This window comes from Epinephelus lanceolatus, chromosome 24 (genome assembly GCF_041903045.1).
Source record: "Epinephelus lanceolatus isolate andai-2023 chromosome 24, ASM4190304v1, whole genome shotgun sequence".
NCBI lineage: Eukaryota > Metazoa > Chordata > Actinopteri > Perciformes > Serranidae > Epinephelus > Epinephelus lanceolatus.
The window spans coordinates 21,127,558-21,150,693 of NC_135757.1; the positions used below are offsets into that span (position 1 = coordinate 21,127,558).

At 39.2% G+C, this 23,136-nt stretch overlaps 1 pseudogene; it reads right to left on the reverse strand.

Annotated features, from left to right (window-relative positions):
- Nucleotides 1–882: 882 nt before the first annotated feature.
- Nucleotides 883–22,268, reverse strand: LOC117249719 (high-affinity choline transporter 1-like; annotated as a pseudogene).
- Between the last annotated feature and the right edge of the window lie 868 nt (nucleotides 22,269–23,136).

Genomic DNA, 23,136 nt, shown 5'->3' on the forward strand with positions numbered 1-23,136 from the left:
TTCAAAGATTCAGGTGATATTTTCCAACGCACCTGCATCTGAGATGGTTAAATGTGCGAATACCTTTCTTCAAGCCACACAGGGAATAAAAGTAGGACATAATTTGTAAAATTATATTCATGAAGGACAAAATAAAACAAGGAAACATTTGGATTGCTTTTCATGTTTTTATGCAATATTTTGCAAAAATGGGTGTATTTCATGATTAAGGCACATTTTGTGACTCTGTGCAATGTTTCTTAAAAACAAGTGAAGAAATCTGACATTTTTATATTTCATTAAAAACATACAATACAAATAATTTGCAAATCAAATGCACTGGCATTACTGATGTGTATCAGAATCATTATGCTTATATTATGTGTGTCATTGTTAATCATGTGTGGAAGCAGAGGTGCTGAAGGGATAGCAATAGAGTAAAAGACACCAGTCTTTGAAGAGTAACTTGTTTCTATAAGTTTTTCAGATTCTTTGGCAACCCGGTCAACATTTGTATGTGGGCCCCATGCTTAAAAAATGGGCCCTATATGGGATTGTCCATGGGTTCCATAATGGCCCAATACTAGTTGCCCGCAGGGGTGGGTTTAACATGGGTTATGCTACAGGTAGTGGGGACCAAGTGGGTATGGGCCCAAAATGGGCATCTTATTTTTGGCCCACTTGAGTAAACCCACCCATTTAGGCAATTGACATGGTTCCATCATGGAACCCTTGGACAATCCCATTTAGGGCCCATTTTTCAGCTCGTTTACTACCCCCATGGGCCCCGCATACAAAGGTTGGATGGGTAGCAATGTGTCCCCACAGAAGCCCTGGAACATCATTGGCACCAACAACCATGTTACAAAAATGAAATCAAACATAAATTCAACAGAAGCTGAATTAGCAAGCTGTTTCAAGCATTGGTTCATCAACCTTTTCACCATCACCTTCTCTGGCACCATCTGTTGGTGCTCCCTGGGATTTCACCTCAAACACGTCCCACCTCTTGGGAAGGATCCCCTTGTTAAACAGGAGTGAGGCCACATATGAAACCATGAGAATGGAAACCAGAGCAGACAGCATGCAAATGGTCTTGATGGGAGAGTGCTGAATGTAAACACCATCCTCTAAAGTGCAACCTGGGAATTGCAGGATCACAGGAAGACTGAACATGGGCTCTCCGCACAAAACTCTCATCACAAAAGCAACAACATAGCCCACAACAGCCCCATAGCCATTGGACACCCTGACGAAGAGGACACAGATCAGTTGTGGGAGCATTATGGTGTAAGTCAAGTCTGAGCTCAGGATCCAGAATGCTAAGATGCTGCTGTCCAGGTAGGTCAGAGATGTTCCCACAATCCCTACAACTACTATGGAGAAGCGAATCACCCACTGAAGCTCTTTATCTGATGCCTGGAGAAAATGGCAAAAAGTGTTTCAGTTAAAATATCAAAGTTTGCATACTTTCCTTCCCATCTTTCTGTCTTGACACGATTGACCATGGACTATAAATGAGCAAACTGAAAAGATATGAGATTAGAGGAGCAGCTCACAAATGGCTGCGTAACTACCTTGAAAATAGACATCAATATGTGCAAATAAACAATAATAAGTGTGACTTGTTGAGGGTTATATGTGGGGTTCCACAAGGGTCAGTGCTAGGTCCAACATTGTTTATATTGTACATAAATGATATTTGTAATGTGTCCAAGTTTTTAAGTTTTGTTATGTTCGCTGTTGATATAAATTTGTTTTCTTGATACCTTGGAAACAAAATTAGATATTTTAAAACAATGATTCAACATTAACAAGTTATCACTTAATTAATTAAAACTAAATATCCTCCTGAGACTCCAACTTTTGTTTAGCATGCATTTTTAATTTCTCTGAGCTATTTGGAATTAGTAAGACTTTATAAGTATAAAAACCTAATAATTGTCTTTGAACAGAAAGTGTTTTTTGTCCTCCTTTTTGTCCTCATATGAGGACAGTGGGTTTATTTTTAATGATCAAAAGTGTGTAATGAAGTATAAAACAGTTTGTTTCAATGACGTTATGTTTTCTGCAATAACAAAACTTAAAAACAATGCTACATCTTGTAACGCTATGGTTGAGGGGTCACTGTGCAAGTCTAAAACTGTTCAAAACAGTTTATTTCAATACCTGAACATGGCCACGCAAAACAAAATTGCAAATATTTCTATTCATATATATTCTTAGAGACATTTCTAAAAGTCTTGTGATTGTCATTTTGTAGCTTTGTGTGAATTTTCCTTGCTCTACACCAAGCTTGGAATGTCCGTTTTAATGAAGGTGGTTTTTAATTAACTGTGTCTTAGCTTATTACGGTTGCTTAAATTGGTCAAATGCATGTGCAGTTTTAAACTACAGATGTTATTAAGCACAAATAAAGAAGTTTCAACCATAACATTGGATCAGGTTTTATACCTTGTCCACATTTGTGTCGGGATTGGCTGTAGACCAAGTTAAGCAGAATTAAGTATGAGGTACAGCAAACCCAAAATGTCATGTCCTCATATGAGGATGCAGGGTCTCAGGAGGAAATATAATATTTGAACATCAAAAAAACAATAACAAAGTACAAATTATGATAGGTAATACTGAAATAAAAGAGTATATGAGAACAAATATTTGGGAGTTGTCACAGATCACAAATTATACAGTTTGCATGTTAATCATATTAAAAACAAAATATCAAAGTCCATTACAATATTAGATAAAACAAAAAACATTCTTAACTCAATTTCATTACATATACTATATTGTTCTTTCATATTTCCATTCATTACTTACTGGGTGGAGGTTTGGGGAAAAATGATCACAAATCTGATTTATTTGCTTTAGAAGAGAGCCATCAGAATCATAAACGGAGCGGATTATCATGAACCGACAAATACATTATTCATAAATTCACAGGCACTCAAATGTGGCAAACTTGTAGATTTTAAAATAGCATCACTGACATACAAAGCATACAAAAGTATGTTACCAAACTGTATCCAGAGGTTGTTTCAAATAAGGGAATGTCAGTATGAACTGAGAGGAAACTGTGTTCAAAGATGTGTTTCAGTTTGTGGAGTGAATTAATGGAATGGGTTAGAAACTTACATGAAATGTGTGTGGGATATTTGGATGGACAGTAGGCCAATGTGTATATACTTAGTTGCTGTCAATTTGTTATTGCTCTGTATAATTTGAAGGGTGCTAACAAACATAATGATTGTTAAATGGGGAGGTGTAATAAGCTAAGACTTCAGCGTACACCTTTTTGGTCCTGTTTTTTCCTGTTTATTTATTTATTTTTAATTAATTAATTAATTGATTATTTTTCATATATGTATTTTTTTAATGCTAAAAAAGCACAAACTTAATGATTATTTATTGTCTATCTACCAGTGTATTTGAACGTTTATAAGTTGGAAAATAACTGAAATAAACTAAACTTACTTGATGTCGAATGATCTTGTAAATGTTGGTGGTGAAGATGGAGGTTGCTGCCAGGAGGCAAGAGTCAGTAGATGACATTGCAGCACCAGCAATAGCTCCCATGCCAACAATGAAAATGGCAGTAGGAGTAAGACGCAGAAGGATGATGGGCAATACCATAGCTGTCTCCCCTCGCTCATATGGAGAAGGAGAACCATATGAGGTCCAATTCCAGTCTGAAACATGAAAGGACGCTGTTCAGCTAACATGCACCTGAGATAGTTCAGTTCAGTTTAGGTCAGTTTCATCATGATTTAGTGTTTAAATAAAGTGATTAAAACATCAGTATAGTTAGGAATTTGTGACATACATCCCAACTAGGCTACTTAAGGAGGTCTTTCCTTTAGTTAACACTCATATATTAGATATGACCAATATATCCTTATTAACAGGCTATGTACCACAGTCTTTTAAGGTAGCTGTAATTAAACCTCTACTAAAAAAGCCCACCCTGGATCCAGAGGTGTTAGCCAACTATAGACCAATATCTAATCTTCCCTTTATGTCAAAGATCCTTGAGAAAGTAGTCGCAGACCAGCTGTGTGATTTTCTCCAGGATAATAATTTAGTTGAGGAATTTCAGTCAGGATTTAGAGTGCATCATAGCACTGAGACAGCACTAGTTAAAATTACAAATGACCTTCTGATTGCTTCAGACAAAGGACTTGTCTCTGTACTTGTTTTATTAGATCTTAGTGCGGCGTTTGACACAATTGACCATCAAATTCTACTGCAGAGACTGGAACACTTAATTGGCCTATAAGGTTCTGCACTAAGCTGGTTTAAATCTTATTTATCTGATCGTTTTCAATTTGTTGACGTTCATAATGAATCATCCTTACGTACCAAAGTTTGTTTTGGAGTTCCACAAGGTTCTGTGCTCGGACCAATCCTATTTACTCTATATATGCTTCCTTTAGGAAACATCATTAGAAATCACTCTATAAATTTCCATTGTTATGCAGATGATACTCAGTTGTATTTATCGATGAAGCCAGAAGAAAGTAATCAATTAACTAAACTCCATAACTGCCTTAAAGACATAAAAACTTGGATGAGCACCAATTTCCTGATGTTAAATTCAGACAAAACTGAAGTTATTGTTCTTGGCCCCAAACAACTCAGAGACTCTTTATCTGATGACATAGTTTCTCTAGATGGCATTGCTCTGGCCTCTAGCACTACCATAAGAAACCTCGGAGTAATATTTGATCAAGATTTGTCTTTTAATTCTCATTTAAAACAAACCTCACGGACTGCATTTTTTCATCTGCATAATATTGCGAAAATTAGGCCTATCCTGACCCGAAAAGATGCAGAAAAATTGGTCCACACTTTTGTTACCTCTAGGCTGGATTACTGTAACTCTCTATTATCAGGTAGCTCTAGTAAGTCCTTAAAAACTCTCCAGCTAATTCAGAATGCAGCAGCACGTGTACAGGAACTAAGAAACGAGATCATATTTCTCCTGTTTTAGCTTCTCTGCACTGGCTCCCTGTAAAATCCAGAATTGAATTTAAAATCCTACTGTTAACTTATAAAGCTCTAAATGGTCAAGCTCCATCATATCTTAGTGAGCTCATAGTGCCATATTATCCCACCAGAACACTGCGCTCTGAGAACGCAGGGTTATTCGTGGTCCCTAAAGTCTCCAAAAGTAGATCAGGAGCTAGAGCCTTCAGCTATCAGGCTCCTCTCCTGTGGAATCATCTTCCTGTTACGGTCCGGGAGGCAGACACCGTCTCCACATTTAAGACTAGACTTAAGACTTTCCTCTTTGATAAAGCTTATAGTTAGGGCTGGCTCAGGCTTGCCCTGTACCAGCCCCTAGTTAGGCTGACTTAGGCCTAGTCTGCCGGAGGACCCCCCTATAATACACCGGGCACCTTCTCTCCTTCTCTCTCTCTCTCTCGTATTCTATTACTGCATCTTGCTAACTCGGCCATTCTGGATGTCACTAACTCGGCTTCTTCTCCGGAGCCTTTGTGCTCCACTGTCTCTCAGATTAACTCATATCGCAGCGGTGCCTGGACAGCGTGACGTGTGTGGTTGTGCTGCTGCCGTGGTCCTGCCAGATGCCTCCTGCTGCTGCTGCCATCATTAGTCATTAGTCATACTTCTACTGTTATTATACACATATGACTATTGTCACACATGTATACTGCCAGATATTAATACATACTTTCAACATATTGTACCACAGTAGCCAGAACTATAACTATAATATTATTACTTTCAATAATGTTGTTGTAAGCTACTGTTATTACCTGCATCTCTCTCTCTCTCTCTCTCTCTCTCTCTCTCTCTCTCTCTCTCTCTCTCTCTCTCTCTCTCTGTCTCATTGTGTCATGCGGATTACTGTTAATTTATTATGCTGATCTGTTCTGTACGACATCTATTGCACGTCTGTCCGTCCTGGAAGAGGGATCCCTCCTCAGTTGCTCTTCCTGAGGTTTCTACCGTTTTTTTCCCCGTTAAAGGGGGTTTTTTTTGGGGAGTTTTTCCTTATCCGCTGCGAGGGTCATAAGGACAGAGGGATGTCGTATGCTGTAAAGCCCTGTGAGGCAAATTGTGATTTGTAATATTGGGCTTTATAAATAAAATTGATTGATTGATTGATTGAAATAGCTCACAAAAAAAAAAAAAAATTAAGAATAATTTAGCAAATTACATGTTAAGGAAAAGTTTTCAACTGTGTTACTGTTGATCATTTCTAACTAATGTAAAATGTCTTGGAGTATTAATGAAATGCGCCCTATAAATAAAGCCAAGTTCTACTGGCCTTGGATGTGTGGCAAGGGACATTATCTTGTTGAAACATCCAGTTTTTACCTCAACGGAACAGTGCACGCGCAGAAGGGAGCACGTGGGTTTCGAGAATGGTACAATACTTGGTAGAGTTCAATGTGCCATCACAGACAGTGAGATGACCAACACCAGCAGCACTCATGCATCCCCAAACTATGATACTGCCTCCACCATGCTTGACAGTAGGTACTGTACATGCTGGAGATAATACTTCGCCTGGCCTTCTGCGTACCCTCACATTAGTAGGAGGAAGATAAAGCTGGAAACTGGACTCATCTGACCACAAAATCTTCTTCCAATTCCTGGCTGTTCAGTTCTTGTGTGCCTGGGCCCAATGACGCCGGGCTAACCTCTGTCTCTCTTTGATCAGGGGCTTCTTAATAGCCTTGTAGGACCTTAAGCCATGATCTAAAAGTTGGCCACGTACAGTGCGGATGGAACACTGGACACCAGTTTGGTTTGACCACTGCTGCTGAAGCTCCTGTGATGTCATTCGGTGGTTTTGCCTGCACATGCGGATCAGGATGCGGTCATTTCTTGCTGAAGAAACCCTTGGACGCCCAGATCTTGGTTTGTCTTCCAAGCTGTTGGTTCGTCTGTATTTCTGCAGAGTGTATCCAACTGCTGAAGGACTGCATCTGCACTTCCTGGCTATCTGGCGGCAGCTGTACCATTCCTGGCTGAGAATCTTTATCTTCAGGCGTGTTTCCTGCGTTAGGTTCCTTGTTTCAGCCATTTTTGTGTCTGAAGAACTTTAAAATGTGCTGGCTTTATGTAGACACGAAGCTTGGCAACAAAAATTGTGTCTTTTAATAAAAAGAACGACCTTCATCACTGGTACCAAAATGACCCAATACTCAAAATTTCTTATGTATTTTCATGGAACCAATCAATTTTAAGTTTTTAATGGCTTTTTTAGGATTTATTTAGTATTTTGGCTGTGACTGTACTAAAAGAAATTGCACCTGAAGACCTAAGAGTGATTGTTAATGCAATATTTCACAAATGCATGGGGTGTCCGAAAACTTTTTTCCACCACTGTATATATATATATATATATATATATATATATACATACATATACATATATATATATATATATATATATATATATATATATATGTGTGTGTGTGTACATATATATATATATATATATATATATATATACTACTCCAGGGGTTCCTAGTACAGCCCCGGATAGTCATGGATACATGCTGATATATATATATATATATATATATATATATATATATAAATCTATATTCAACATGTCTATCTGGGGGTGTACTAGGATCCCCATGGAGTGTCCAAGAAACAATTTACAGAAATAAAAATCAGAAATGTTCTACATCTACCATAAAAAATATCAACAGATTCAGGCAATCTGGAGAAATCTCTGCCTGTAACGGACAAGGCCGAAAACCAACATTGAATGCCCAACTTTTTTGGATTATGCTGCACGAGTTGTGTGAGAGGTTGTAAACAAAAGTTAAGATATAAAATTACTATTGTTATATGTGGACCCCTATAACTTCAATTCATTAAGAACTCTCAGTTTTTTGATTCTTTGTTCACCATAAATGCATGTGAGAAAAACAATATTTTCTTGATGAATTAAACATAATTCGGGGTTAGTATTTAATATACATATGGGAATTTGATGGGTTGAAGTATTCCTTTAAGGGACCATCATGTATGGAGGCCATTATCTGCCAGGTAAAGAAAAAATAACAAAATCTAAGTCATGACAAAATAACACACTGTACAACCCTGCTGCGGCCCAGTCTGTCAGATATACCTGTTGAGGCGGCGACAGCACCAATCAGCACTGGTGGAATTCCAAGAACAAGGATGAGCCCTGCGGCTATGAAGCAGATCATTCTGGCTGTAGATGTGGAGCTGGAAGACAGAGTTCTTTGATGGAAGTCTTGAAATGCCAAGTTGCCAACACTCTGTGAAAACACAATAAACCATATGTCCAATTTTTTGTTTCACATTTGAAAGCGTGCTTGACGAATTTAGTATTGCACTTAATTTTAAAAAGGGACAAAATCAATGTGATCAGTGTGTTTATGTTTTGTTAGGGAAAGGGTTTGGTCAAAATTCTGGGGTTTAGTTTTCCAACTCAAAGTGACATCACTGCAGCATCTGTGAATTTATCAGACTTTACATGGCTCCCTCTGGAGCCACAAAAAGTTTTATACAACTTTTCACACAAGTTTTGAAATAACAAATAAAACGTATAATTTAGCTTCAGCTGAGTAGATATAAGTGAGATCATTAAGATCCCTGCCGGTTTAATGTTTTAGGACATCAAAAAGTGCTCTTCTTTAAATATTAATTTCAAAAGTTTTACACAACGTCAGCTTACCAATGCCAGGAAATTATCAATCCATCTCCACACGTCATCAGACTCAAGATGGCCAAGCCAGGGGGCCTGATATGTGCGGTTGAATGCTGTTTGAGTGACGTCAGTATAAACGTCACTGACCAACACAAAGGGAGCACAGAGCCACTATAAACAGAGGAATTCTTACATTAAAGTCTGTAAGAAAAAAACAGAACTAAATATATGTTGGAAAAACTGCCTTATTAGTGTTAAACTCACCAAGCTACAAAACACCAACGATAGCTGGATGACATCAGTGAAAGCAACTGAATAGATACCTCCAAGAACAGTTTAGGTGATTGCAACAGCAGCAGAGATCCAGACGCAAAGACTTAAGGGCAGATCGGCAAAGACGCTAACAGTGACCCCTGTTGGAAGTAAAACATACCAAGTTTATCATTATAAACAAATTTTATCAGGGGACAGAATTTGAGGAAGACAGTGAGGGAAATGTCAGATGAAGCAATTAAATGCAGCCAGTTTATCTATTACAGAAGAAATAATGTCAGCTGGGGGCCAGCAGGGGGAACTACTAAGCAGGGCACATAACTCCTTGAGATCAGGTGGAGAGATCCACTTCCTGTCAGGAGAAATCCAGGAAGAGGAAGTATTTAAGTGTGGGAGTGGCCTATTGGAATCCATTTTGTTTGAGGCCATGCGGCAAGGTGAGTGTGCTTGCTGATCCTGTAAGTCCAGTTAGCTCCTTTAACTTTAGCTTATATTGTAGTTATGCTATGTAGTGTGTGAAATAGAGTATGGTGAATGTGACAGGAAAGCTAGTATCAGCATTGCTTCTGCCTGGAGCTCGCATGTATGGAGCCTGGGTTTGGTTGAAGATGGCAGTGCTGTTTGGGCTGAGAAAGCCATGTGTAAGTAAGAAGGAAATCCAGGAAGAGGAAGGTTATTTAAGTGTGGGAGTGGCCTATTTGAATCCATTTTATTTGAGACCATGCTGCAAAGTGAGTGTGTTTGCTGATCCTGTGAGTTCATTTATCTTCTTTAACTTTAGCTTACATTGTAGTTATGCTATATAGCGTGTGAAATAGAGTATGGTGAATGTGCTAGTAAAGGTAGTATCAGCATTGCTTCTGCCTGGAGCTCGCATAAACGGAGCCTGGGCTTGGTTGAAGGTGGCAGTGCTGTTTGGGCTGAGATCACTGTCCAGCCTCCTGGAGGTGTCATTGTTGTGAGGGCTCGTCCTGGGGAGGTAGACTGTACAGCCTAACCCGGCGGGGGAGTGTGATAGCCTAACAAGGCTTCCTTCCCTGGGTCTACCTCCTCTGTGGTAGTATAGGTAAGGTAAAGGAGGTTGTTCGGTTAGTGTGGGGAGCAGTGAGACCTGGCATTAGGGGAGTGTCTCTGGGACGCCAGAGATCACTGTCTAGCCTCCTGGAGGTGTCGTGGGACTAACTAGACGAAACACCGATGAAAGGAGGTTCCCACCCGATGACCCCAAAGACATGTTAGTTATCACTGGTCACGGGTCTGTATAGTTAAGCCTTGCCATAATAGCTTATCGTAGGGCTTAGGAGGATTATTCACTGAGTGCTGATCCCTTTTTTTTTTTTTTTTTTTATTAGAGCACAAACTTCTTGTGTTTATTTGAATTCAGAACTAGCCCAGCTAGTGACTGCTGTGAATAGGGCAGCTGACAACAAGGGAAAGACCATGTGACTGCTTGGATAGACAGCTGACAGGAGGGAAAAGACCCCAGCGGTGCTGGCATGGGTTAGCAACCCATGGTAGCAGTGGTGAGGCCTAGCAGCCTTATTACAACCAAAATTAGCTACAGCCAACATAGGGAAAATACCCCAAGAGTCAGCGAGAGCAGGGGTGAAAGATGACTCACAGGTGGATTACACGGTAACAGACATTGGAAAGGACACGACTATGACTTGGACCGGTGACTCAGTGAAGGATAGGGGCACGGACCTATCCACCAGTGCTAGAATTAGCAGCACTCAGGGCAAGGTGAGCGCATCTGTAGAGGGCAAAAGTAGCATAGTTGAGAACAAGATGCTTCAGGTTTGTCCTTGCGGCTGGCAGAAAGTAACATCAGTGAAAGGCCTCAGAACTCATCAGGGAAAGAAGAAGTGTGTGGCAAAGAAAGGGCAGAGTAGCCGCATTGATCAGTACTTCCTAAGAAGTCAGTCGAGTCAGTCGGATGAAGTCCAGCGGTAGGTAGAAAACCACAGTTCGCAGGATATCAGTAACGCTGCCACTGAGGAGGAGGGGGTAGTAAGAGAGGATGCAGGTGACACTGAGGCCAGTATGCTAGCCAGAGAAAGAACCATGGAGCAAAAGGTTAGAGTTAGATGGCCTAGAGCAAATGACAGTAAAGAATGGGAGATAGTTAACAGAGACTTGTCAGTAATCTTGAGTAGGCTTAGAGGAAATGCAATACAAAGGTTAGAAAAGATGGGAAATATAATGTATTCATATGGTGTAGAGAGGTTTGGGGTGCATGAGAGAAAGAGGAGTGAGAGGGTACAGTCAGGTAAGTCTAGGCGGCAGAGAGAAATAGAGAAGTTAGTCAAGGAAAGGAGACAGTTAAGAAAGCAGTGGAAAAAGGCTACAGAAGAAGAAAGGGAGGGAATTAAGGTGTTGCAAGAGGAGTTGAGAAGCAGGCTAGCAGTTCTTAGAAGGGCGGAGCATCTCAGGAAAAAGAGGAGGAAGAAGGAATATGCTAGGACAGGTTTTTTCGGGGACCCTTTTAAGTTTGTTAAAGGATTGTTCAGCCAGGAAAAGGGAGGGCAGCTTAAAGCAGAAAGGTTAGAGGTTGAAGAATATTTGAGAAACACGTATTCAGATTTGGAGAAGAATAGGATAGTAGGTTTCCCACCTGATATCCCTCCATTAGGAGGGATAGAGCATGAGATGGATGTCAGGCCACCTAGGTGGAAGGAAGTTCAGGAGGTGGTCAGGCGTGCAAAGGCTTCTTCGGCCCCAGGGCCTAATGGAGTCCCCTACCGGGTTTATAAAAGTGCGCCTGATACCCTTAAATTTTTGTGGAAACAGCTAAGAATAGTTTGGGAAAAACAAATTATACCAAGAGCATGGCATAGGGCAGGGGGTGTCCTCATTCCTAAGGAGAAGGAGTCTGTGGACCTTAGCCAGTTCCGGATGATTTCTCTCTTGAATGTGGAGGGGAAGATTTTCTTTAGTGTAGTAGCGCAGAGACTAGCTAGCTACTTAGAAAGGAATAGCTTAATAGATACCATGGTGCAGAAGGCAGGAATACCAGGTTTTTCAGGGTGTTTAGAGCATACTAGCATGATCTGGCACCAGATTCAGGCAGCGAAGATTAACAAACGGGACCTACATGTAATATTTTTAGATCTTGCAAATGCGTTTGGTTCAGTACCGCACAGCCTCATTTGGAGTACGTTTGACTACTTCAGAGTGCCACAGGTAGTTGTTAACTTGGTGAAAGCATATTTTCAGGATATTAGGTTGTGTCTAAGTACAGCAGGTTTCACAACAGGTTGGCAAAGGCTAGAAATAGGCATCATGGCAGGGTGTACAATTTCTCCATTAGCATTTACTATGGCAATGGAAGTAATCATCAGGGCTTCTAAGTGGGTGGTAGGTGGGGAGAGACGGCAGAATGGGTTGCATCTTCCACCAGTTAGGGCTTACATGGATGACATGACACTGGTGACCACAACAATGCCATGTACAAAGAGGCTACTAGAGAAGGTAAATAAGAACCTCAAGTGGGCCAGCATGAAAATCAAGCCTAGTAAATCTAGAAGCATCTCGATATGTAGAGGGAAGTTAAGTGATAGGAAGTTTGTCATAGATGATGAGGACATCCCAACAATTAGGGAAAAGTCAGTAAAGAGCTTAGGTAGGTGGTACAATGTAGAGTTGAATGATAAGGAACAGGTGGTGAAATTTAGAAAAGATGTGGCTGAAGGATTGGATAGAATAGATAAATCAGAACTTCCAGGAAAGTTGAAGTTGTGGTGTTTGCAATTTGGGCTATATCCTAGGTTAATGTGGCCATTGTCAGTTTATGAAATTCCAATATCTGTTGTGGAGAGAATGGAAAGGTCGGTTAGCTCCTACATTAGGAAGTGGTTGGGCGCTCCTAGGTGCCTAAGTAGTGTTGCACTGTATGGAAAAGGGATACTTCAGCTGCCAGTATCTAGTTTAACAGAGGAATTTAAATGTACCAAGGTCAGGACAGAGCTCTTGTTATCTGGGAGTAAGGACGTGGTAGTTAGGAGTGTGGTTCCAAATCCAACCAAGGGGAGGAAGTGGAAGCCAAGATTGGCAGTTCAGGAGGCAGAGGCAGCTCTTAGACATGCAGAGATTGTAGGTAATGATCAGTTTGCCCGGGGAGGCCTGGGGCTTGGCTCAGGTAAACCGGTATGGAATACAGCAGGCCTCAAAGATAAAAGAAAGCTGGTTGTAGAACAGATACGCAGACAGGAAGAGATAGTAAGGGGTGCAAAGGTAGTGGCCCAGGCTAAACAGGGACAGTGGTTGAATTGGGAAAGTGTAGAGAAGAGGAAGCTTAGTTGGAGGGACCTGTGGAGTATGGAGGAGAATCGTATTAGATTCCTGGTAGGGGCTACATACGATGTGTTACCAACCCCCCAGAACCTAAAACTGTGGGTAAATGAGGACCCATCATGCCCACTGTGTTCACGTACCGCAACTTTAAAGCATATTTTGTCAGGCTGTAAAGTTAGCTTGTCACAAGGCCGATATACATGGCAACATAATCAGGTGTTGAAATGTTTAGCTGCAGGCATCGAAGGGAAACGAAGACAGGTGAATTCAGAAGGTGTTAAGGATAGGGGCTTAGTAATTCAGTTTGTCCGTGAGGGAGAGAAATACAGAAGGGATAAGTTAGTGAGGAGGCAAGGGTGTGGCCGCCTAGAAGGTGCTTGTGATTGGGAAATGCAAGTAGATTTAGGGGGAAAGCTTGTTGTTCCTCAGGAAATAGTCTGTACCAGGCAGAGGCCTGACTTAGTGTTGTGGTCAGTGAGTCAACAGATAGTTTATTTCACTGAGCTGACAGTTCCTTGGGAAGACTCAGTGGAAGAAGCCTATGAAAGGAAAAAGCTTAGATATGCAGACTTAGGAGCAGAAGCTGAGCAGCGAGGATGGAAGACTAGGATTTGTCCAGTGGAAGTGGGGTGTAGGGGATTCATAGCAAGATCAACTGTCTCACTCCTGGGGGAACTCGGAGTGCGGGGACAGAATTTGAGGAAGACAGTGAGGGAAATGTCAGATGAAGCAATTAAATGCAGCTACTTTATCTATTACAGAAGAAATAATGTCAGCTGGGGGCCAGCAGGGGGAACTACTAAGCAGGGCACATAACTCCTTGAGATCAGGTGGAGAGATCCACTTCCTGTCAGGAGAAATCCAGGAAGAGGAAGTATTTAAGTGTGGGAGTGGCCTATTGGAATCCATTTTGTTTGAGGCCATGCGGCAAGGTGAGTGTGCTTGCTGATCCTGTAAGTCCAGTTAGCTCCTTTAACTTTAGCTTATATTGTAGTTATGCTATGTAGTGTGTGAATTAGAGTATGGTGAATGTGACAGGAAAGCTAGTATCAGCATTGCTTCTGCCTGGAGCTCGCATGTATGGAGCCTGGGTTTGGTTGAAGATGGCAGTGCTGTTTGGGCTGAGAAAGCCATGTGTAAGTAAGAAGGAAATCCAGGAAGAGGAAGGTTATTTAAGTGTGGGAGTGGCCTATTTGAATCCATTTTGTTTGAGACCATGCTGCAAAGTGAGTGTGTTTGCTGATCCTGTGAGTTCATTTATCTTCTTTAACTTTAGCTTACATTGTAGTTATGCTATGTAGCGTGTGAAATAGAGTATGGTGAATGTGCTAGTAAAGGTAGTATCAGCATTGCTTCTGCCTGGAGCTCGCATAAACGGAGCCTGGGCTTGGTTGAAGGTGGCAGTGCTGTTTGGGCTGAGATCACTGTCCAGCCTATATATATATATATATATATATATATATATACATATATACATATGTATAAAACCTCTTTTTTGTTTTTGTTTAATTGAAGACAGTTTGTTGCCATCCAGGATTTCACATCCTGGAGGCAGTTCAGGATGGATGTGATGGAGCTGGAATCCCCTGGGTTTAACGGAAGATAAATTTGTGTGTCATCTGCATAGTGAAAAGAGACTTTGTGCTGGTGGAAAATGGAGCCTAATGGAAGCATGTATGGTGCAAATAAAATGGGCCCTAAGATGGAACCTTGAGGTACACCAAGTGATATGGACAGATGAGGAGGAGAGGCCCCCACTCTTAACAGAAAAAGATCTGTCTAGGAGGCAAACCACTTGAGGGCAGTTCCCTGGATGCCGACCAGTTCTTGAAGGCGGTTCAATAATATAGAATGATCAACAGTGCCAAAGGCTACACTGAGGTCTAATATTATTAAAATGACACATTTAGCTCTATCTAAAGACAGCAGTAAGTCATTTGATACTTTAAGAAGGGCAGATTCTGTGCTGTGTCGAACACTAAAACCTGACTGAAAAGTCTCCATGATGTTGTTGTTAGGTAGATGAGACACAAGCTGTGAATAGACAGTTTTCTCCAGTACTTTGGACAGGAATGGGAGCTTGGAGATGGGACGAAAAATGTTTAATACAGAGGTGTAAATAGTTAAGCCAAGTGTAAATACTAAGTCCAGGGTATGGCCATGGTTATGAGTTTGACCGGAAACATGCTGAATAAAGTTAAAGGAGTCTATTGTTCCAAGAAATTCAGCAATGCTGGCATTGGTTTGAGTGTCCACATGAAAATTAAAGTTTAAGTCTTTAATAAAGTTTTTCTCTATACCCTCATCAATATCTACAAACCTCCCATTTCAGATATGATGTTTTTAAATCAAATTCAAAATGTGTTAGACAGCTCACCAACAGGTGTGATTATATTAGGGGGAGACCTGAATAACATATTCAGTGTGCATGACAGCTCAACCAAATACAGAAAAATTAATCCACCAAAAAAATTACTGAAATTTCTTTCTGTTAATGAACTGCAGGATATATGGAGAATATTATATCCCAACACAACGGATTACACATCTACTACTACTACTACTACTACTACTACTACACATCTTACACAATAAGTCTTGCTTTTCTTTTGGGATAAAACTGAAACTGGTGGAGTCGACCTTTCTTCCGATTATTGATTATGGTGATGTGTTATATATGAATGCCTCCGCTCACTGCCTCCACGCGCTGGATAGTGTGTATCATGGCGCTCTGAGGTTTATCACAAACCGTGGTGCTCTAACACATCATTGTGTCTTATACACTAAAGTAAATTGGCCATTTTTATATGCACGCCGGCTCGGCCATTGGCATGTCTTGATTTACAAGGCCATTCTTGAGATGATTCCATCTTATTTATCATCTCTTTTAATCCTGAATAATAGAGCCCACAGTCTCCGTTCTCAGGACTTTTTACATTTTACTGTTCCTATGGTCAGAACAGAATTGGGGAAGAAGGCTTTTAGGTTTTCTGCTCCAACTTCATGGAACAATTTGCAGTCAGAGCTCAAACTCCAAAGCCTGGTATCTCTGAATGTATTTAAGTCCATGATAAATCCCATTGTATCCAGGCTTTATGAGTGTAAATGTTTTATTTGATCTCGACCTGATTGTGTAAATTCAACTGTTTGTAATTTGTATCTCTTATGTCTATGTTTAATGTGACAATGTGTTGAAACTATATGTGCTGCCATTCGTGGCCAGGTCTCTCTTGTAAAAGAGATCTTTGATCTCAATGGGACAAACCTGGTTAAATAAAGGTTAAATAAAAATAAAAAACACATATTTTTCACGCCCCCAAAACAGCTTATATCGAAGACAGGCCTGGAAAGAGTAATATCTAGTAAAATTCACAACATTATAATTTCAGATCATGCCATAGTCACTTGCATTATGTCCCCGAAACAAAATACATTGTCTCACAGGATATGTAGAATGAATAGGAAATTTTTAATGGACACTGAATTTTTGAAACATATTAAAGAATACATTAATTTATTTATTCAAACCAATGTAGAGGGGGGGAGACCCTCAAGACAGGCCAGAAATTGGGTAATTTGGGATGCATTCAAAGCTTATATAAGAAGAATAATGTTAGGATTTGCAGCAAAAAAGAGAGTAGATCTTGATAATGAAATAAAGTGAGAGAATATATAAATTATTTGGAGAAGAAACACAAGAAACAAGTCAATAGTAGATTGCTAACAGAACTACAGGAGTGGAAATTAAGACTGGACAGCTTATTACTCAAGAAAGCTAGCAATTTTAGACACAGTTCCAATAAGCTTAATTACATATCTGCTAATAAATCAGGTAAACATTTAACCTCATTAGTCAAAAAAGTTTTGAAGAGACAACCCATATCTCTAAAAAATGAAACAAAAGATTTGGTCTATACAAATAACCAAATCATTAACAAAGAATTTAAGTCATTTTATGAGAGCCTACATACATCAGAAATAGAAAAAAATGACCCTACACCCTTTCTAAAATCACTTAATTTGAGATGTTTATCAGTGGAGCAAAAAGAAGAACTTAATAAGGACATAACTTGTACAGAAATTAAATCGGCTATTGATAACTTTCCTCTGAAAAAAGCCCCAGGCATGGATGGCTTGCCAATTGAATTTTATTCAACATTTTGGTTAAGCATAAAACCCCTACTCATAGAAGTCATTAATACCTCCCAAAATAATGACACACTTCCACAAACAATGTACCTAGCTACTATTTCTGTGATACCAAAACCAGGCAGAGATTGTGATAGGCCTTCTGATTTTAGACCAATTAGATTAATTAACTGCAATAAAAAAATTATTACTAAAGTCATGAATAACAGATTAGCACAAATTCTACCAAAAATTATTCATCATAATCAAACTGGATTTATACAAAACAGAGATTTAAAAACCAATACTAGAACATGTATATCTTTAATACAGTACGCTAAGAAGTATAAGAAAGACTTAATATTAATGGCGGTTGACGCCGAAAAAGCTTTCCATCGACTGGAATGGTCTTATTTGTACAAGGTGTTAGAGGTTTATGAATTTCCAATAAAATTTATTAATACGGTTAAAACAATCTACAAAGACCCAAAGGCACAGGTGTATACAAATGGGATTCTTTCAGAACCCTTTTCTTTAAGCAGAAGCACAGCCCAAGGATGCCCTTTATCGCCTTCCTTATTTGCAATAGCAATCGAACCTTTGGCTCAAAAAATTAGACAATCAGAAGAGATAATTGGCATTACAGTTGGTAAGAAACAATACAAACTTAGTTTATTTGCTGATGATTTATTACTCTATTTAAGTAACATACACACTTCTATTCCATGCGTAATTGAAATTATAACAGAATTTTCGAAGTTGTCAGGATATAAAATGAATGAAGGAAAAACAGAAGTAATGGTAATTGACGAAAGTATAAAAAATCTTGAAATTTTAAAACAATTTAAAATACAAACAAGGAATATCAAATATCTCGGCTGTTATATGAGTGCAGATAAATCACAGTTGTATAAAAACAATTTTCTCCCATTGATTAAAAATCTTAATCAAGACATTGAAAGGTGGTCTGACTTGAGGATTAATTTAATCGGTAGAATAAACCTTTTTAAGATGATGTGGCTGCCTAAATTTCTTTATGTATTTCAGACTATTTCTATTACCCCGCTAAAAGCCTTCTTTAAAGAAGTTAATTCACTACTTTCTTTGTTTATTTGGTCTAAAAAAGCTCACAGATTAAAGAGGAAATTACTGTATTATCCTAGAGGGGAGGGTGGTTTAAACCTTCCTAATCTGGAGTTTTATTATAATGCAGCTCAAATGTTTTATATTGGCCGTATAATTAACAACACAAACGAGGAACCATGGATAGATATGGAAAACCATCAGTTACCGCCAAATAGTTTACTCTTAGCACTCTTCTCCAAGCGAAAAATTAAAAAGGTAAATTTTGTTATTAACTGTACATCAAATGCTTGGAAAAAAATGAAAAAAATATTAGGTCAAGAAATAGAAATCCCAAAACATATACACATTTGGAATAATTCATCAACTATTCAAAATGTTCAGCTACACTGGAAGAAGTGGATAAATGGTGGGATAAAAAATTTATCGGAATTCAGTACTTTCATTTCAGGAACTAAAGCATAAATATAAACTAAAAGACACAGAATTTTTCAAGTACTTGAAACTGAAAAAGTGGATAGCAGAAAACTTCGATATGGGAAATAGAGCTTTAACCCAGATAGAGGAAATTCTGAATAAAAGGGGAAAAAAGAGACGGATTGTAGGTGCTGTATACAATATTCTTATCAAAGCTGAGAGCAATGAGGAGCTACTACAGAACATATATAATAAATGGAATGAAGATCTTAGTATGGTAGATGTGGGGGAAAAATGGAAGGAATGCTTAAGACTTACATACAAAATCACCACTAACGAAAATGTACGTTTAATTCAGTACAAATTAATGACAAGAATATACTATACTAGAGACAAGATTCATAAGTTTGACACCAGCTCCTCTGACAGATGTTTAAAATGTAGAACACAGAGGGACTCCCTCATACATGCGTTTTGGTATTGTGAAAAATTAGAAAGATCTGGGATAATATTGAAAAATGGATTTTAAGTTTTTGTAATTGTAAAGTTGCATTCTCACCAATAATTTGTCTCTTGCAAAATGTTGAGGATTTAAGATACCCAGCTGGTTGGCAGATTCTATTTTCATCATTCGTTTACAAGAAGCTAATATTACAAAACTGGAAAAATAAAGAAGCGGCTACATTTCAAAAATGGAAAACTTTAATGAAATATTATTTAAGTATAGAAAGAACAATGTCGGAAGACAGTAATAATGAGAAACATTTTTACAAGGTATGGAACCCAATTTATGTGTGTGTGTGTGTATGTGTGTGAGATAGATTGTGTATGTTGGTGTATGTGGGGAAGGGATATTACCTGCGATGACAATGTAAACAACTGTATGATATGTGGATATGTAAGGTAAACTGGGTCATTTATGAATTCTAATTTTTTGAAGAGTTTGTGTTTATACAAAACAATGAAGTATGGAATGTGTTGTATTCAGACCCTTGCTCATGCAATAAAATTAATTATAAAAAAAAAAAAAAGAAAAGAAAATTAAAGTTTAAAACTGATGAAAAAACTCAGGGAACTCAGTCAGGAAGATGGCATTGTGTTTGGGTGGGCAATACACAGTTACACATAATACGGGATCTGAGAAACAGTAGATAACCTCTGGAGACAGATGTGACAAAGTGTTTGTGTTTTTATATTACCCAGAGAAATCAGTGTGACAGGAACCCACATCAGTTCACTGATGAATGGAACAATGGCAAGAAGCCCCGTCAGTGTCTTCCCATACTTTCTCTGAAATGGATCCATCATCGTGATGTAGTTTTGGTCCCGCATTGGCTTCGCAAAGAACAGTCCGCCTTTAAAAAGAGACAGCAAGCATAGCAGTGTGTAACTTAACAATTCAGTTGTACAGTTGTACAGCTCTGTTGTGTCGTCCTCTGACTGTTCTTTTTGGAGGCAGGCCAACATTATGTAATGTAACATTTCTTGGACTAACTGTAGACAGAGAAAGCAGGCAGGCAAGAACAGGCCCAGGTGAGCATCAAATAGTACCCCCCGGGTATGTAGTGCACCCAGCTATTATCAATCACCCAGAGAACCTATCCCATTCTTATTTCTAGGGTCTCAAGTACCTACACTTTGTCCAACCCCGTCTCACTCCAAAGTCATTGAAATCTGGAGCTTGGGCAGTGACTCGCGGTGTCAGACACTGACGAAAAAGCTGCCCTTAAACATCAGCATGATATGTTGTTTGTGGCAATACTTGATGCTAAGAGCAACTGATGTAGTGTAAAGAATGAGGAAGTCTACATATGGTGGAAGGAAGGTGAGGTGGATAGGACAAACAAAACTGGAACACAGTTCGTGTCCGGTGTTGTTTTAATGTAACGTTACATAATTTATGTACAGTTGTCGAACTTTGATGTCACTTACTTAGATGACACAACAAATGTACTTTTTTCAACCCCAAACATGATCGTATTTTTCTAAGCCTGATCAAGTAGCTTTGTTGCCCAAACCAACACATTCTTACTCCAACCTCAACCCATAAATGTTTGGTCATGGACTTTTCATGTCCAGATACAATGTGAAAGGTCCCCTGGGTGCGTTGGTTGTTGACGTTCTGGAACGCCATGTCAAATATCTTCTTTCAAAGTACACTTTTGTTTTCACAGGAAATTTAACATTTCCATACAGTATTTTTCAAGATAAACGCATTACATTAGTACAACAACACGAATTGACGTTTTGTTTTGTTTTCTTCAACAAACACACATGGTTGGGTTTAGGCAACAAAAACGCATGGTTGGGTTTAGGAAAAAAGAACATGGTTTGGCTTTATAATCTTACGGGACGTGAACACTGCTCTCCCTGGTAAAAGTCGGTGATGTTGGACCTATTTACCACCCTTCCCACTGCTCCACTTGGACTTCCGGCACCCTAACTTTTGTTATTGTCCTGCCACATTTTCCCGTGACGCTGCTGGACGCTGTAAAATTATAACAACGACCGGCCATGTATCATGCTAACTTACAGGATGGCTTTTTTCATCGGTGTCTGATGCTGCAAGTCACCCAAGTCCGCCCAAGCACCGGATTTCAATGACAGGGTCAGAGTGAGACCGGGTTGCCTAAATGCAACTGAACTTGTTTCACAACATTGGATGTGTTATAATGTGTTACTTGTCACATAGATATGCTAAAGGGTGCCTTATGTGTTGTTGTGACACACTGAAAGGTGTGACAATTCGTTGGTATTTGACGATCTAGGAATGAGGACAGGTTGGAGAACCTGATATGGAAAGGGCAGAAAAGAGAACCAGCAGCTTGTGAGAAGCACTGATGCACAAGAAAAATTCAAGGTACACTTAAAAATAAAATGTAGACATACTGGTGCTATGTACTAGCCCACTTCAAGCACTGCTTCATATGATTTTTTTGGATGTGAATACCTTCTTAAGAGGATCTTACCAATAATAAAGGAAATTGACATTTGCAGAGGAATAAGAGCCCAGATTAGTCCCTTTGTGGGGTCATAAACTGTCTCTGCCAATCCAATGATAAAAGCACCTCCGACCCAGGTGGCTGCAGCAGGAAATAAATATACAAAGAAAACACAGTCATATCTTTCAGGTCAAGAATCACTATTAATAATATAATGAGTAATGTTTATGATTATATTTGTAAACACTAAATAACTCTTTATTCAAAGCCAGTTCAAGGTTGTTTCTGCTTGACTAAAACTCACCCGTCATTGTGAAGACTCCCACTATCAAATTGACCCTGCGGTTAGCCAAAAAAGACACTTCAATCCATCCATTGAGTGCGTTTTTCTCCATCTTCTGCGATTTTACAGATGCCCAGATGCCAGTTCCCAGCACAAGCAGGTAGAAGATGACCATCATTATCAGACCCGGTATATGGATAGCCATTGTGGAGTATGTTCTAGTGGTGATAAGCTTGGAAAAAGCACATGCAAGTTACCAAGACACACTGAGCTAACAACGAGGAATGAGTGGGTAAATGCAGAGTCAATGAAACATAGAAGTTCAATGTGATATGAAGCATCCAAAATGTAACAGGCAGCTGCAGTCAAGGTCATGGTTGCTGTTTGGATGCAGTGAAGCCAGATTTAAAAAAAGACTGGGACCAGAAAAACAAACATAACTTAAAAACTACAGACACTAACAATCTGGACTTTTGGAAATCTGTTTTTCTCTCAATATTCAGACAAATGAGTCACAAGTGTTACACTGACAAGTCTGGGCATTACTTACTGGCATATCTCACAAACAAAAGTGTCCTTGACATATTCCTGTTGTCGTTACCTTGTCTTCATTTAAATCAGGGTAGAGGTACTGCTCTTTATGTAACCAAGTTGTGACTTCATAAAATGTCCTTCCCTGAGAAAGCACACTATGCTTTGATCCAAACATTATTTTTTTTAACAAAAGCCATGTTGGAAGCATAATGCATTCACTTGACAAGAGAAATAAAATTAAAAAAAACAACAACAAAAAAATAAAATAAAATAATCATATATATATATATATGTGTGTGTGTGTGTGTGTGTGTGTGTGTGTGTGCGCGCGCGTGGGTGTGTGTATACAGAGAGAGAGAGAGGGAGAGAGAGAGAGAGAGAGAAAATATACATTAATTTCTGTTTTTCTTAATTAACAATTAAAACTTTTCTCAGATTTCTGAAATAATGATCTTGTTAATTCGGAGAGAAAGAGTAGATTTTCTCTCCATGAAAACTGAAATCTCATTAACTCAGGAAAGCTGTTATGGAAAAAAAAA